General features: G+C 43.9%; 1 pseudogene; it reads left to right on the forward strand.

Moving 5' to 3' along the window:
* Window positions 1-8,129: 8,129 nt before the first annotated feature.
* Window positions 8,130-8,589, forward strand: LOC116908225 (annotated as a pseudogene).
* Window positions 8,590-14,556: the final 5,967 nt, after the last annotated feature.

Raw genomic sequence — 14,556 nt, forward strand, 5'->3', positions numbered from 1 at the left:
GCAGTGTGAATGGGTGAGAACAGCCCTAAGCATCTCTTTCCTATGAGGACATGAACTGATTTATTTATTAGCATATAGAATATCTCGCCTCACAAGAGAGATAATCAGAATGATTTTAAGATTACTTATCTTTATTAATCACAAACACAATGACCCTTAGTAAAATTTTCTTTTCCCATTCCTATTATGTTTCATTAGTCATCACCAACAAAAATGTCAATTTTTTTTCAGTTATATTGGGATAGAATTCACAAGCAAAAATTATGTATACTCAAGAAGTATGACAATATGGTTTGGGGTAAATTGATACCTGTAGACACGGTGAAATTATTACCAACATCAAACTAATTAGGATAGCCATCTGTAGACACCATGCTTTTGTCATTGTATGCCTTAGATTTTTGAAACTTCATTTTAAGAAATTTATATTTCTTAAATCTATTTATATTTTAAGGTATATATGATATATAATATATATTTGAGTTATATTTTAACATATATAAGAAATATATAAGATATATATTAAAATATAAATTCTTATATAATAATACACAAACATGTAATAACAAAAACTTAATTATATCCATTGTCCTGTGTAAGCATAAAATTAAGACTCTGATGACTTTGCACGAACAATGCTCAATGGGAAGGAGGAAGAGTGAGAAGGTCTTACAGAATCTGGAGCAGTTCCGGATCCTTTGAGTGTGAAGTTAGACTCCAAGGCATTCATATGGAGTTTTAAGTTAGTTATTTTGCCTTTTCTGTCACATATTACTTTTCCCTTTTATTTTAGAAAAATACTATGGTGTTAAAATATTATGGTGTCCGAGTGTGGTGGTGCGAGCCTACAGTTCCAGCTCGTCAGGAAGCTGAGCAGAGGATCACGAGAGCTGAAGAGTTCAGAACCAGCCTGGGAAGCATAGTATATGCTGTTTCAAATAAGAACAAACCATTATTGACGTTAACAAATTTTGAGTGTTTCTCGAAGTTTGCTCTTAAAGTGGCTGCTTCAGTCACCCGAGCCTGTCCTCTCTACTGGGTGCGATTGCCTCTATTTGGAACAGCATTTGCTCCAACTTCGAATTTAGGTAACGAACTACAACAGTCTAAGTAACACATCGGCTTTTCCTATGGCAGTCATTAGTTGTTCCCTGTGCCGATATGAGAAATTAATTGCTTTCTCATGATGTATGGCAAACACAGAGAAACATCACTTATATAAATCACTACTTCCTAACTTAATTATTCTGTCTGCAGTATACCTGTTTCAAATTTGTTTAATGATTTGTAGTACAGTTCAATGTACTTGGTTTCTGTGATACTCACTCTTACATGACTCATTTCATTCACTTAAATGCATCATTCCCAGCATAGATGTCCACAGCATCACACTCTGCTGAGTGGTCCATAGTGCAGAGAGATAACCATTGTGGGATAAGTGCCCTCACTCCTGATCTCCTGCTCAGGAGAACCAAAATCAATTCAAGACATAGCGACACTCACAAAAAGTACTTAGACAGGTAAATATTAAGTTTACTTATCACTATACCCAAAGATAAGAGTGGCTTTCATCCCTTGTCTTTTTACAGGAAATAGAGACGATTACAGAAATCCACAACTAGTCATAACTTGTAGAACAACTGACGGTGGATTCCCAGGCCTGGCTGGTCCGTCTACAGCATAGCCCTATACGTAAGGCTCAAGACCATTGCAGAGGAAGCAGAAGATTGAAAAAGTCAGAAGACCAGGGTGCCTGCCATGAAATAGTGTCTTCTATGTATGATGGGGAACCTGCACCCAGAAAATCTCAAAAGCAATATGTGTACACACACACACACACACACACACACACACACACACACACTACATATATAAAGTGAGATAAGCTATTTCTTCCTTTAAGATATGATATTATTATTATTATTATTATTATTATTATTATTAAATTACCGTTGCTCTTGGTTGCCCACCAGACATTAAGACCTTATTGCTGAACACACATCACATGTCAGTGAAAAGAATTGGATAAATCAAGCTGCAGCTGAGCTTGAAGCTCTCTTCCTACCCATTAGCCTTCATGGTGCCAGAGGGTGCTATGCAGGATGCTGGAGGACAAAGGTCACCAATAGTCTTACCTAGTTATGGATTCAGTGACCTATGTAATGACTTGCCAGGCAAATGTCCCCTCTAGTGTATGTAGTAATAGCATGACCGTCCTGGGGGAGCCAACCCTTTTTGATTGGACTTGAGGTCCACTCCATAAGAGGAAATTCATTCCTGGTTCTGTGAACCTGATCGAGAGCCTATGGCTAGGGAGGCCATAGGCCCTCTTGGAGAACCTACTATTATCGTTTTGTTAAATGTGCATGGTGTCAAACTGTCATCAAAACATTTTTACCTGCAGATTAATGCTGGGCCAAACCTTCATTACCCAAGTTTCCTACTGTAGAGGGTGGTGTGGCTAATGCAGAAATCTCTATCTGGCCAAAATCACCAGCCTCTATTATAGTAGAGAGCTCAGCCGTAAGTAGGACAGCTGTCTCACTCCTCATCCCCCCCAAGGCTCAGGAACCATGGCAGGGGAGGGTGGGGAGAGCCAGAGGATGGGGATGGGGAGATGTGCAGCAAAGGATGTCGTCTGGGCAGACATAGCTGATGCTCGCCTGAACTCACTCCAGATGTGCTCCTCTACACAAGACTGAGTCATGGTTAGGCCCCTCGACACCCAGTGCCCATCTGCAGAGGTGTCACACTGTCCCGTTCGTTCACATCATCCATGGTCTTACTATGTCTGACTGATCCATCCATTCTCGTGGGAAATGTGTCCCAGATTATGTGGGTGTGCTTATTATATTTTCTTATAATTATGTCATTTGTATAATGTATTTTTAAGCTAAGAAGATAGGTTTGAAGTCAGGTGGGAGACAGGAAAATTATGACTTCATGGAGAGCTAAGAGGAAGAGAGGGAAGGAAGGAGGAGGGCCATAGATGCTTGTGTATTTAGAATGCTCGAGATTTCCTGTGCAGTGTACTTCTTTGTGTTGCATGATATGCAGTCGTGAGTTGTTCTTTGCCCACTTTAGCTTTAGATGTATTTATTTGCATTTTTATATATGAATGTTTTGTCTGTATGTCTACCTGTGCACCACATGCCATGCCCAGTGCCCTCAGAGGCCAGAAGAAGCCGTTGGATCCCCTTGAACTGGAGTTATAGACAGTTGTGAGGCACCATGTGGGTTTTGGGAACCAAACCCAGGTCCTCTGTAAGAGCAGATAGTGCTCTTAACTGCTGAGCTTCTCTCCAGCCCCTTCCCACGTTGTTCCTGGTTTCCTGGGGTAAGGGTGGGAGATTAATGCTGATCTTCCTCACCCTCAAATATGTTTCTTAGGGAAGAAATCATTTGGAGACTCTTCAGATCATGCCTTTTTACTTAAAACTACCCTTTTGTCTATTATCAATATAAATTTAACAGCTATGTTTTGCATTTTTTATTTCATTATAACTTGACCCTTGGTTTCAGAAAATACCCATGTAGCTGAATTGTTAATGGTTTTCTTATATGTATTCCCAACGTGCCTGTGTGTAATTGGACTATGTTCGTTTCCAATCATTCTGTGTCTGTGTTTGGATTCCTCTCCAGGATCTTCCACTTCACTCAGCCCACACTGTCGATTTTTAATTTTTTCAGATCTCTCAAATATTTATATTTCTAGCTAAGGGAATAAAAATTCTATTTCTGTCTTCCTAGGTTGAAGCACAGCTACGTAACAGAGCTAAGGCTAAGCCAGCAGCATGACAGCCTCTCCTCTGAACAATGCAGGGCTTCTAATATCTTAGCTCCGAGCACCTTTTACTGCAAGCTATCTTTGTCTAGCTTGGGATTACATTTACAAACACTCTCCATATTGGTCATCGGAAATGGTTTTGTTTTATGAGTCATTTGTTGAGGTTTGAACACAGTCGAACACCCTCTTGGAATGTAAATCTTTCTGACTCTCACTGAGTTTCTCTGAATCCAGTTCCCTTCTTCCCACCACACATCTTTTAGATGTGCATCCGTGAGGATTTTTTTTTTTATCAAAGCTCTTAGATTTTGCTCACAGTCACTGCTGTTCTTGGTAGCGGAGGTGAGCAGACATGTTTCTATGGGTGGCCCTTCTTCACACTTGAAGGATGGTTTATTTGACATCTGGCTTCGTTAGTTGCTATGAAAACATCAGCTCCAGGTCCAATCAATGTCTACTTTCTTCACCTGTTTTAAAGACATTTTATTTATTCGCTTTTCATTTTTGTTTTGTTTTTTTGTTAAACCAATTTTATTGAGGTCAAATGTGCATATAGCAACATGTCCTCATGCAAAGTATGTATGTTGACAAGCTTCGAAAATTCATAAGTCCATGAAGCTATCACCACAACTGTAGTCTATAATCTGCTCATAATCCAGATGTTTATCTATTGTTCTTTCTAATGCATCTCACACTCTAAACCTCATTTCTCCCTCTACAAACCTGAACACTTTCCTAGACTTTTCCATAAGCTTATGTAATTGTTAAATGTGTCTTTAAGTTCTTTTACTGGGCACAGAATATATTTGAGAATCATTCTTGTTATTGCATATACCAAACTACATTTTCTTGTAAAGTTTCTAATTTTATCTTTTATATTTCTGAGCATTTGATGTAACAGAATAATTTCTCTCTGTGTCTCTCTGTCTCTTTCTGTGTCTCTGTCATCTTCGTCTCCGCAATTTGCCGCCTCTTATCTAGCATCATTGTAGGGAAAATCAAAAGCAAAATTATCTTGTTCCATTAAATTCCTTGGGAACTGACCATATAACTTTGTGGTTTTAGCACTCTATTCTACTCCACTGATTCATGTATTTAGTCCTAAGCCTTTTCACTGTAGCTTTATAGTAAATCTTCGTCGGGAAGTATAATTTCTTATCCCCACCCATATCTTAGGGTTACTGTTGCTATGACAAAGCACCATGACCAAAGCAACTTGGGGAGGAAAAGGTTTAGTCACACTTCTACCTCACAGTTCACCACCAAAGGAAGCCAGGACAGGAACTAAAGCAGGGTGGAAACCTGGAGGCAGGTGTTGATGCAGAATCCATGGAGGAGGCTTACTGGCTTGCTCCCCATGGCTCTCTCAACTTGCTTTCTTATAGAACCCAGGGCCACCAGCTCAGGGATGGCACCACCCACAATGGACTGGGCCTTCTCCCATCAATCACCAATTAAGAAAATGCCTGCCTACAGCCCAATCTTGTGGAGACATGTTCTTAATTAGGTTCCCTCCTCTCAGCTGTCTCTAACTTGTGTCAAGTTGACATAAAACTATCCACCACAGCGAGAGGAGCACTTCCACAAAACTGTGACCAACCTTTCATTTCTGCCTTCTAAACGTCATCTAAGTTGGTGCATTAGATGGCCTCTAATTTGGTGGAGTGAATTTGCTTATAGAACTTTACCAAACACAGTGAACCATAACGACGTAGCCTAGCTCTCCAGTACTTTCAAGAAAGACAAGGGGAAAAGTTGATAGAACTCTGGTGGTCAACCCCAGCATGGCCACTGATTGCCCTTTATGGAAGGTTTATTCAGTAAAAGTAGTGTAGATCAAGTTGTTTGATTAGTACAGTGAGAAAATGCTACCAGTCATCTCATGTCTTCAACATAGGCAATGTCTACCTGGTGACACACAATTTTGCTGCTAAGGTAGGGTGTTCCCTCCACTAAACATGGCTGTAGACAGAACATGACATGGGCTTCTCTACAGACTTCACAGCTGCTGCTCATCCTTGCTTTTTCCAACGTAATAGCTCAGAAAGAACTCAGAGGCAGAGTTTGTGAGCTTGCTGTCTCAATTCTCTAAGAGCTGGTTTGGGTTTTGTTTTGTTTGTTTGTTTGTTTGTTTTTTCACATCTCAATAAACCCCTTAGTTGAAAGAAAATTACTTTCAAAGTCTTAAACTTGTACCATCTCAAATTAGGCTGACTTAGGTAGGATATTAATTATTTTAATTCAAGCCAAAACCAAGTGAGAAATGGTATCATCAGAAAGGTCTTTTGGAGGAGATGGCTTGGTGGCTAAAGTGTTTGCTGTGTAATCTAAATTGAGATCCTCATCACCCATATAAGGGTTGGACGTGATAGTTCATGCCTGTAATCTCAGAATTTGGGTAGAAACAGGATCCCAAAGTTAGGTAGTCTTGTCGAACCAGTGAACTTTGAACTCTATGAAGAAGCCTGAGACAGTTAATTTGGTTGTCAATTTGAATACAGTTAGGCACAAGTGTGTGCAAATTTCCTTGGTAGGGTTATTTGAGGTTGTAGACACCCTAAATCAGGATCACTTCAGGTTAGAAGACCCACCCCCAAATCTGAGCCTCATTTGGTGGCAACCCACATAAAAAGATACAGAAAAAGGAAGTTTTTGGCTTTTTACCTGCTTCCCCATACTCTCATTCTCAGACATCCTCTTGCTGGTGTTAGAACCTACTTCTTCAGGATTCTATTGTAGACTGAAAACCAGCAGCTCTCTAGGACTTTCCTGGGACTGCAGTGACAACTTGGTGCTGGTGAGACAGCCAGTCTCAGGGACTAAACAACTTTCAGATCCTTGGCCTTTCTGTAAGGAGACAGCCATTGTAGAGAACTCTGACTGACACAGACATTGTCTCAAAAATAAATCAGAGAATGAGAGGAAGACACTCAGTGCTTATTTCTGATCTTCATATGTGAGTGAGTTCACATATACACTTATACAAACATGAATACACATACATCACAGAGAGAGAAGCAAAGAGATACACACAGAGACACACAGACAGAGAGAGAGAGAGAGAGTCTGGACATTAGCCTTGCTCACTGGAGATTGGCAATTGCCTTAGATTAACTTAGATGAACCTGACTAAACAAATTCCTGAGTAAACCTCATCATCTGGCAGCTTCTACTTCCCCATAGAATCTCTCAGCACCATCATGGTTTTATCAGAGTCACAGGCTAGAATTCTGACTCTGAGAAGTTCCAACAAGCCAGATTGTGTCACTTCCATTCTCAGGGCTCCAAAAAGACAGAAAGGGGATGGTAGTGTAGGACAGATATTTATCCAATATAGTGACACCCAGGTGGGGCAGGATGACCGGCAGCATAATCCTGACTTCTGGCATACAGACTGGACCTTGAGATGTTACAGGGGAAGGATGGAGGCACTTAGTCCCACTGTCTTGTAAAATTGTATCTAAAGTTTATAACACAGTGTTTGCTAACTCTGAAGGCTTATGCCATGAGGACAAGGAGAAAGGCCGACTAGGTAGCAGGGCACTGACTACAAAGCATCTCTCAAAGTTTCCTAGACCCGCCACCTTGACCAGAGAAGTCATGGAGACCCAAGGCTGGACTCCACCAGTGTACAATCAGCAAAGAAAGGAGTCGACACTAAAGGAAATGCCCTCCATGCTACTAAGGGAAGCCCAGTCAGAAAGACCCTGAGTCATTCCGGTAGATGGTAGAAATGAGAAAAGAAATCTAAAAGACGGGTCCCTCCCACATCCAAAGTCACTTCTGAAGACAACAGACTCAACTGAGTTTGGCAAGAAAAAGGAAAGGGTGTCCCTGGCATGGTCTTCAAAACCCAACAGGAAAGTAAAGCCAAAGGTAAAATGACTTACAGTCTTTTAACAGCCTGAGGAATCATACTCCCCAGACTTTACACTTCAGTCCATCTAAAGTGTCACCTGAAAAACCATTTCTCACCAATGACTTTTTCCCCTTGCAGTAAACTGCTGTCCTGATACAGAACACCATAACTTGGCTCAATTTCAATACTGTAGCACCTACATTGGGACCTACTTGGAGAGAGAGGCCAATTATTGGCCTAACTTGGAGATTAAATGCCGCTTAAATCTCTTCTTTTTTTCTCATGTCTCTCTAGAACCCACCTGGGGTGTGTAGGACTGTAACAGCCCAGGGTTACGAAGGAAGGGGCTCAAAGAGAGCCTCAACCCTAGATACCTCAATGAGGGTGACAGGAGTTGGCTCCCTTCCCCTCCCAACCTGGCATCATTAAATTGGCTGTCCCACCATCAACCTAGTAAAAATTTATGCTCCCTCAGGAGCCCCTATGTGCCGTGCTTTTGCCACCATCTTGTCTCTAGTGATCACTGAGAAGTTCCAGCACATTTTGCAAGGACTCAACACCAACATGGACAGGCAGTAGAAAATAGCTTTGCCATCACTGCCATGAAGGGTGTGGAGTGGAGATATGCTCATGAGGTGTTGAGGAAAGCAGACATTGACCTCACCAAGAGGACTGGAGAACCCACGGAGGATGAGGTACAATGTGATCACCATCGTGCAGGATCCATGACAGCACAAGATCCCAGACTGGCTCTTGAACACAGAGACGGACTCGAAGGATGAAAGTACAGCCAGGTTCTGGCCAAGGATCTAAACAACAAGCTGCGTGAGGACCTGGGGATGCTGAAGATTAGAGCCCAGAGAGGGCCGTGCCACTCTGGGGTCAGCACACCAAGACCAATGGCCACCAGGGTTGTATTGTGGGTGTATCCAAGAAGAAATGAGTCTCTGGTCCTTTGCTGTTAATAGTTTATATAGTTATAAACAGAGTTTATTATCCTGACGTTTATCAGTCTTTACTCCTTGTTTGACCTTATAAGGTCATGTCATGCCCCCCATAGCTCTGAGTATGCAAATGAAGTATCTTCCAACCTCCCTACCCTGGCCAATCGTACACAGCCACACAAATTTTGCCCCAGAGATCCTGGCCCCCTCTTCAAGGGCACACACTCCTTTCTCCCAACTCCCATTAAACTGAACCAGTCGTTCAAAGCTGTTCCTGGGAGCGTGTTCTTTGCCGGTGCACTCACCTCAGACCAAGATCCTGCCTGCACCCACCCATGCCCCTCTAAGCCTCTCTCCTTCCAGTCCAGCCCAGTGTACAAGGGACCTGGCTATCCTAAAGGGGAGAAGCAGACACAGGCCAGCAGAGAGGGCCAACAGGAAGGAACTTCAAACACTGTGGTCCTAGCCACTTCACCAGCTCTCCCTGTGCCTGAGCGAAAACTCTGGGTTCATCGCCCTTGGGACCTGACAAGGATAAATCTGGGGAGAAGACCAATAAGCCAGACACAGATGGATGCCCTTGTGAGACTACAGAGCAATTCTAAAGAGCTCTGGACATTTTTAAATGGTTTTTTTTTTTTTGTTCTGGGTTCTCCTGGTTCTCAGCCCAGGGTTGTACTGCTAACCTTTTCTATGATCTCCTTTCTACTCCTGGGAGGATGGACTCATTATCTCTGCCAAAGGCCTTGATTTCACTTCCCCTGCTTTTTCTCAAGCTTTTAATCCTCCACACATCTGTATCCAGGCAAAGACTGCATTCCCCACCACCACCCTTCACCTGGCTTTTAAATGGAACCACTGCAGCATTTCTGAGGTCCCTTAGATGGAACCAGTGTGTGTGTGTGTGTGTGTGTGTGTGTGTGTGTGTGTGTGTGTGATCCAAAGAAGCCAGATCAGCCATTGCACAATTCCATAAAGGTGGGGTGGTAATGGATGGGGAGAATTGTAACAAGAGACAGCATCAGAACCAGGACCTGAAAAACAGACAGTTTTGATTCTCTGGCTAGAAATGTCAGAAACATTCCAGGCAGAGACCGTGATTTGAATACCGGTTTTGGGTTTGCCCTGGACAGCGGTCAGACATGCCAGAAACGTTCCAGCCAGAGGCTCTATGTGTGCCACAGCCCACTGCTATCTTAAAGCACAGGGACGCTTTGTCAGTGGGTTAGCATCCCTGGATAATTGACAGCCCACAGTCACCTAGAAAGAGGGAAGCTCAACTGAAGAATCGCCTCCATCGAACTGGCGTGGCCCTGTCTGTAGGACGTCTTTCTTGATTGCTAATTTATGAAGTGGGGTCCAGATCGTCATGAGAAGTGTCCTCCCAAAGCACGTGGGTAGCTGAACAGAAAGAAGCAAGGAGCAAGCCAGAGAGCAGCTCTCCTCCATGGCCTCTGCTTCTCCGGCTCCAGGCTCCACTCTTGAGCTCCTGCCCTGGCTTCCCTAGACGATCGGCTACAACCCTAGAGAAACTCTTTCCTCCCATGTGGCTTTTGGTCATGGTGTTTATTACAGCCACAGAGAGCAAACTGACAGTGGGCCAATTGGAATGACTAGCTCACACCATGCCTCAAACATTTCTACCGTAAGTCCGTGAAAGGTTCTCCATCTCTGAATCCTGCTTCTGCTATATTGGTGCCCTCCCCCCCTCTCCCCTCCCCCGCTCCCCTTCCCCTCTCTCTGGCCTTCTTGTTCTGTGTTCTCTCTCTCTCTCTCTCTCTCTCTCTCTCCTCTCTCTCTCTCTCTCTCTCGTCCACACACTTTCTCACTCTTTCTCCCACTCGCTCATCTTAACTTTCCATCAACAAACCTATACTAAATTCCTTTCTAGAAGCTCACCCTCCCTGTGGTGCTTGAAATTCATTCGTCTGATTTGTGAGGCAAGACCTCAGAACGATGGGAAGTTTTGTGTGACCATGGGCCTTCAGCTACCTCCTCCTGAGTTAAGCCCATCTGAGGCTAGAAAGGTTCTGTGACTCGGACTGCATTTTTTTTCTCAGCGTTACTAGGGTGACCATGACTAGTCTGCACTGGAGCTTCTTGGACTTAGAGTTAGAAACACGGCAGAGCGGGTTAGAACCATCTTAATCAGACGCAGTTCTGGGTATCCAGGAAGACATATTTTTATCTAAATCCCCCAGTGGTCCTGACAAAGGTACCAAAATTCCTCAATTGTTGAAAGTGTCGTAAAAGAATTCACCTGATGATGCCTTTGATGAAGTACTTAAGATTGCCCATTCGTTCACCTTTCACACGTTTTCAGACGGGTTCTTTATCACAGCACGTGAGACAGGTGGAGCAGGAAGTACCGTTCCAGTTTACAGATGATAAATTGAACAGGTTAAGGTCCATGCGTCAATGTCAGAGCTGGAGAGGCCTCTGCCAGGAGCCCGGTATGCTCTCTCTCGCGTGCCATGTCGCTCCTACAGTAGACCTCCATCTCCATAGGTATCAAGCTAGGCCAGCAAGAAGGCTTGTATTCAGAAGGTGGATGGATTCAGTAAGGAAGGATTGCAGTTGGTCCTGTGTAGTCCCATCACACCCTTACCTGTCCTCCTCCCTTCCTGAGCTCCTTCTTCCGAAGGATAGGGGAGAGGACGATGTAAATTTGTTACTCGCCGTGTATCCCCACCATTCCGACCAGAGATCCACTCCCGTCTGGGCTATGCTGTTTAAAGTAAAGAACACACCTCTCAAAGGTTCCTGCCACAAAGCCTCCCTTAACACTCAGTCCTTCCAAGTTTTCCACAGGCCCCCATAACTATCGTCAGCATTTTTCTACCTATTCAATTCTATTGTGATTACAGTAATCCCTTTCCGAGGGAGCTTATCTGAGAGAAAATTATATGGCATGGAAATTGCTCTATATCTTTTCGAAAACCGAGAGAAATTTTAGTATAAAGGAGCTATTTATTTGAAAGGATGTAAGAATGAGAGAATGCAGCCATTGAAGATAGAGGTTGCCTATGAGGCCAGAACGGCTCTAACATTAGCTTTCCATTCCTGTGACTGCTATTTCTGTCTCTCCTGAAGACTGACAAGGATCATGGAGCATGGGAAAATGCGATATTAAGAAAAGAAAAGGAAACTAGGACTGTTGACTTCAATCAAGAAAAACAATTTTATCTTATTAAAAATTGGAAGGAAAGTTAGTAAGTGGGTTTTGCGCTGATAACTTCTCATAAAGACACTTATGGGAAGATTGAATCTCAACTGAGAAATCACCTCCATCAGACTGGTCTGTGAGCTTGTCTATGGGCCATTTTCTTGATTGCTAATTGTGGTGGTTTGAATAAGAATGGCCTCCAGAGGCTCATAGATAAGAATACTTGGCTCCCAGTCAGTGGACTGTTTCTGGCAGAATTAGGAGGTGTGGCCTTGTTGGAGGAGATGTGTCACTGGGGATAGGCTTTGAACTTTCAAAAGCCCTGCACTGTCTCTCTGCCTGTTCCTTTGGATAAGGATGTAAGCTCTCAGTTACTGCTCCAGCACCCTGCCTGCTGCCTGCCTGCCTCCTGCCTGCCTCCTGCCTGCCTGCTGCCTGCCGCCTGCTGCCTGCCGCCTGCCGCCCTGCTGCTGCCTGCCGCCTGCTGCCTGCTGCCCTGCCTGCTGTCTGCTGCTGCCTGCCTGCCTGCCTGCCTGCCTGCTGCCTGCTGCCTGCCTGCCTGCTGCCTGCTGCCTGCTGCCTGCTGCCTGCTGCCTGCTGCCTGCTGCCTGCTGCCTGCTGCCTGCTGCCTGCTGCCTGCTGCCTGCTGCCTGCCTGCTGCCTGCCTGCTGCCTACCTGCTGCCTGCTGCCCCCTGCCTGCCTCCTTGCCTGTCAGCCAACATGTTCCCTATGATGATCATAATGATCATGGTCTAACCCTCTGAAACTGTAAACCAGCCCCCAATCAAGTGCTTTCATCTGTAAATTGCCTTGGTCATGATGTCTCTTCACAGTAACAGAACAGTAACTAAGACACTGATGTGGGAGCTCCCAACCAACTAGGAGTGCTACCACTGCTAGGCAAGTAGGAAATACATAAAAGGAGATTGAACGGGAGCAAGAACCTGAGCCAGTAAGCATTAATCTTCAAAAGTCTCTGCTTCCCTTCTGGCTACCGAGTTCCTGCTCTGACACCCCCCCCCCTTCTTCCCTCCCCTCCTCCATTTTCAGGGCTGGGTAACCACTAGAGGGATTTTCACATGCTAGGCGAGTGTTCTATGACTGACCTACATTCTCCTGTCCTGAAGTTAGTATTTGCACACAGCATATATAACACCTTCAAATGTTAAAAGTTTGAATTTAATGAAACTGATAAATCTGAAAAATTGTTCGCCATCTTAATGATAAATTTGTGGAAATGGACAAGTGGAGTTTGGATGAGTAACATTAAACTGTGGGACAATGTAATTAACACGTGGGCGGGACTTATAAAAGATGAGGATTATTCTAGTATGATTGCTTGTATAGGTTTGTCTTCATTCCTCTTCTATTGCTATGTTAAGGCACCACGATCAAAGAAACATATGGAAGAATTTATTGGGGGCGGGGGTGCTGGCTGGCTTAGTGTCATCTTGGCACAAGCTAGAGTCATAAGAGAGGAAGAAGCCTCAGTTGAGGAAATGCCTCCATGAGATTCAGCTGTAAGGCATTTTCTCAATTAGTGATCACTGAGGGGAGCCTTTGTGGGTGGTACCATCCCTGGGCTGGTAGTCCTGGGCTCAGTTAAGCAAGCAGGCTGAGCAAGCTAGGGGAAGCAAGGCAGTCAGCAGCACCCCTTCACGGCCTTTGCATCAGCTCCTACCTCCAAGCCCTGTCCTGTTTGAGTTACTATCTGACTTCCTTTGGTGATTAACGACAGTGTGGAAGTGTAAGTCAAATAAACCCTTCTCTCCCCCAGTTTACTTTTTGGCCATGGTGTTTCATCAGAGCAATAGAAACCCGAACTAAGACAGGAGGCTTACAGTTTACAATGGTTATAGTCCACGACCATCGTGTCACGGGGCACGGCAACAATTCTCAAGCACGGCTCTGTAGTCGGAGCTCAGAGCTTACATCTTAATCTGTAAGGACAAGGTGCAGCGAGCTAACTCTGTCATGGGCGTCTGAAGCCTCAAAGCCGGCCTCTAGTGACAGGCATCCTCCAAAAAGCTACATATCCTAATCCTTCCCAAACATTTCTACCAATTGGTGATCAAGTATTCAAGCATATGAACCTATGGGGTCATTCTCGTTAAAATTCACCTCAGTGCCAACTCCCCGTGCCTGAGAAGGCTATCCGTAAGATTACATTCTCTCCCCGGATTTACTCTCTACTTGAAGTATATCTTTGAGGGCTCCATTCTATATCTGTTGTTCAGTCTCTCTCAGCTCAGAATAATCAGCTTACTACAGGGATAGATTCCGAGATGATGTGATTTGACCCCCTTCACCAATTAATCACTTAGAACGCACAAAACTCCCAGATACAAATCATACTTTATGAAGATAAAAATAAGTTCTTTGCTTTCACATAAATATCATAAGGTTAAGTGCACTGAATCGTTCTCTTATCCATAAATAAAGAAAAGATTTGGCCGCTGGTGGCTCTGGGTAATTCTCAGACTCATGTCTGGGAAGAAGCCAGGACCAAGCTTTCTTCGCAGCCATCGTAGTTGACAGTTGATGGTTCCAAAGCCATATTGCTGGGGTCGGGGAGGACAGGTCTGATGGGATGCTAGCAGGCCTCAGAATGTCTGAGAAGTGAAAAAAAATTACAACGGGAGGGCAGTAAATACCGACCCATCTCTCCAACCCTATGATTTATTATAACACATTGGCAGAATGAAGAGGATCAGGCTACAGAAAGCACTTTAAGCGGCCAAGAAAGAGTCAACATTTTTTAATGCCTTTATTAAGAACATTTTAAGTATATGTGGTAAA

Source organism: Rattus rattus, chromosome 8 (assembly GCF_011064425.1).
Source record: "Rattus rattus isolate New Zealand chromosome 8, Rrattus_CSIRO_v1, whole genome shotgun sequence".
Taxonomy (NCBI): domain Eukaryota; kingdom Metazoa; phylum Chordata; class Mammalia; order Rodentia; family Muridae; genus Rattus; species Rattus rattus.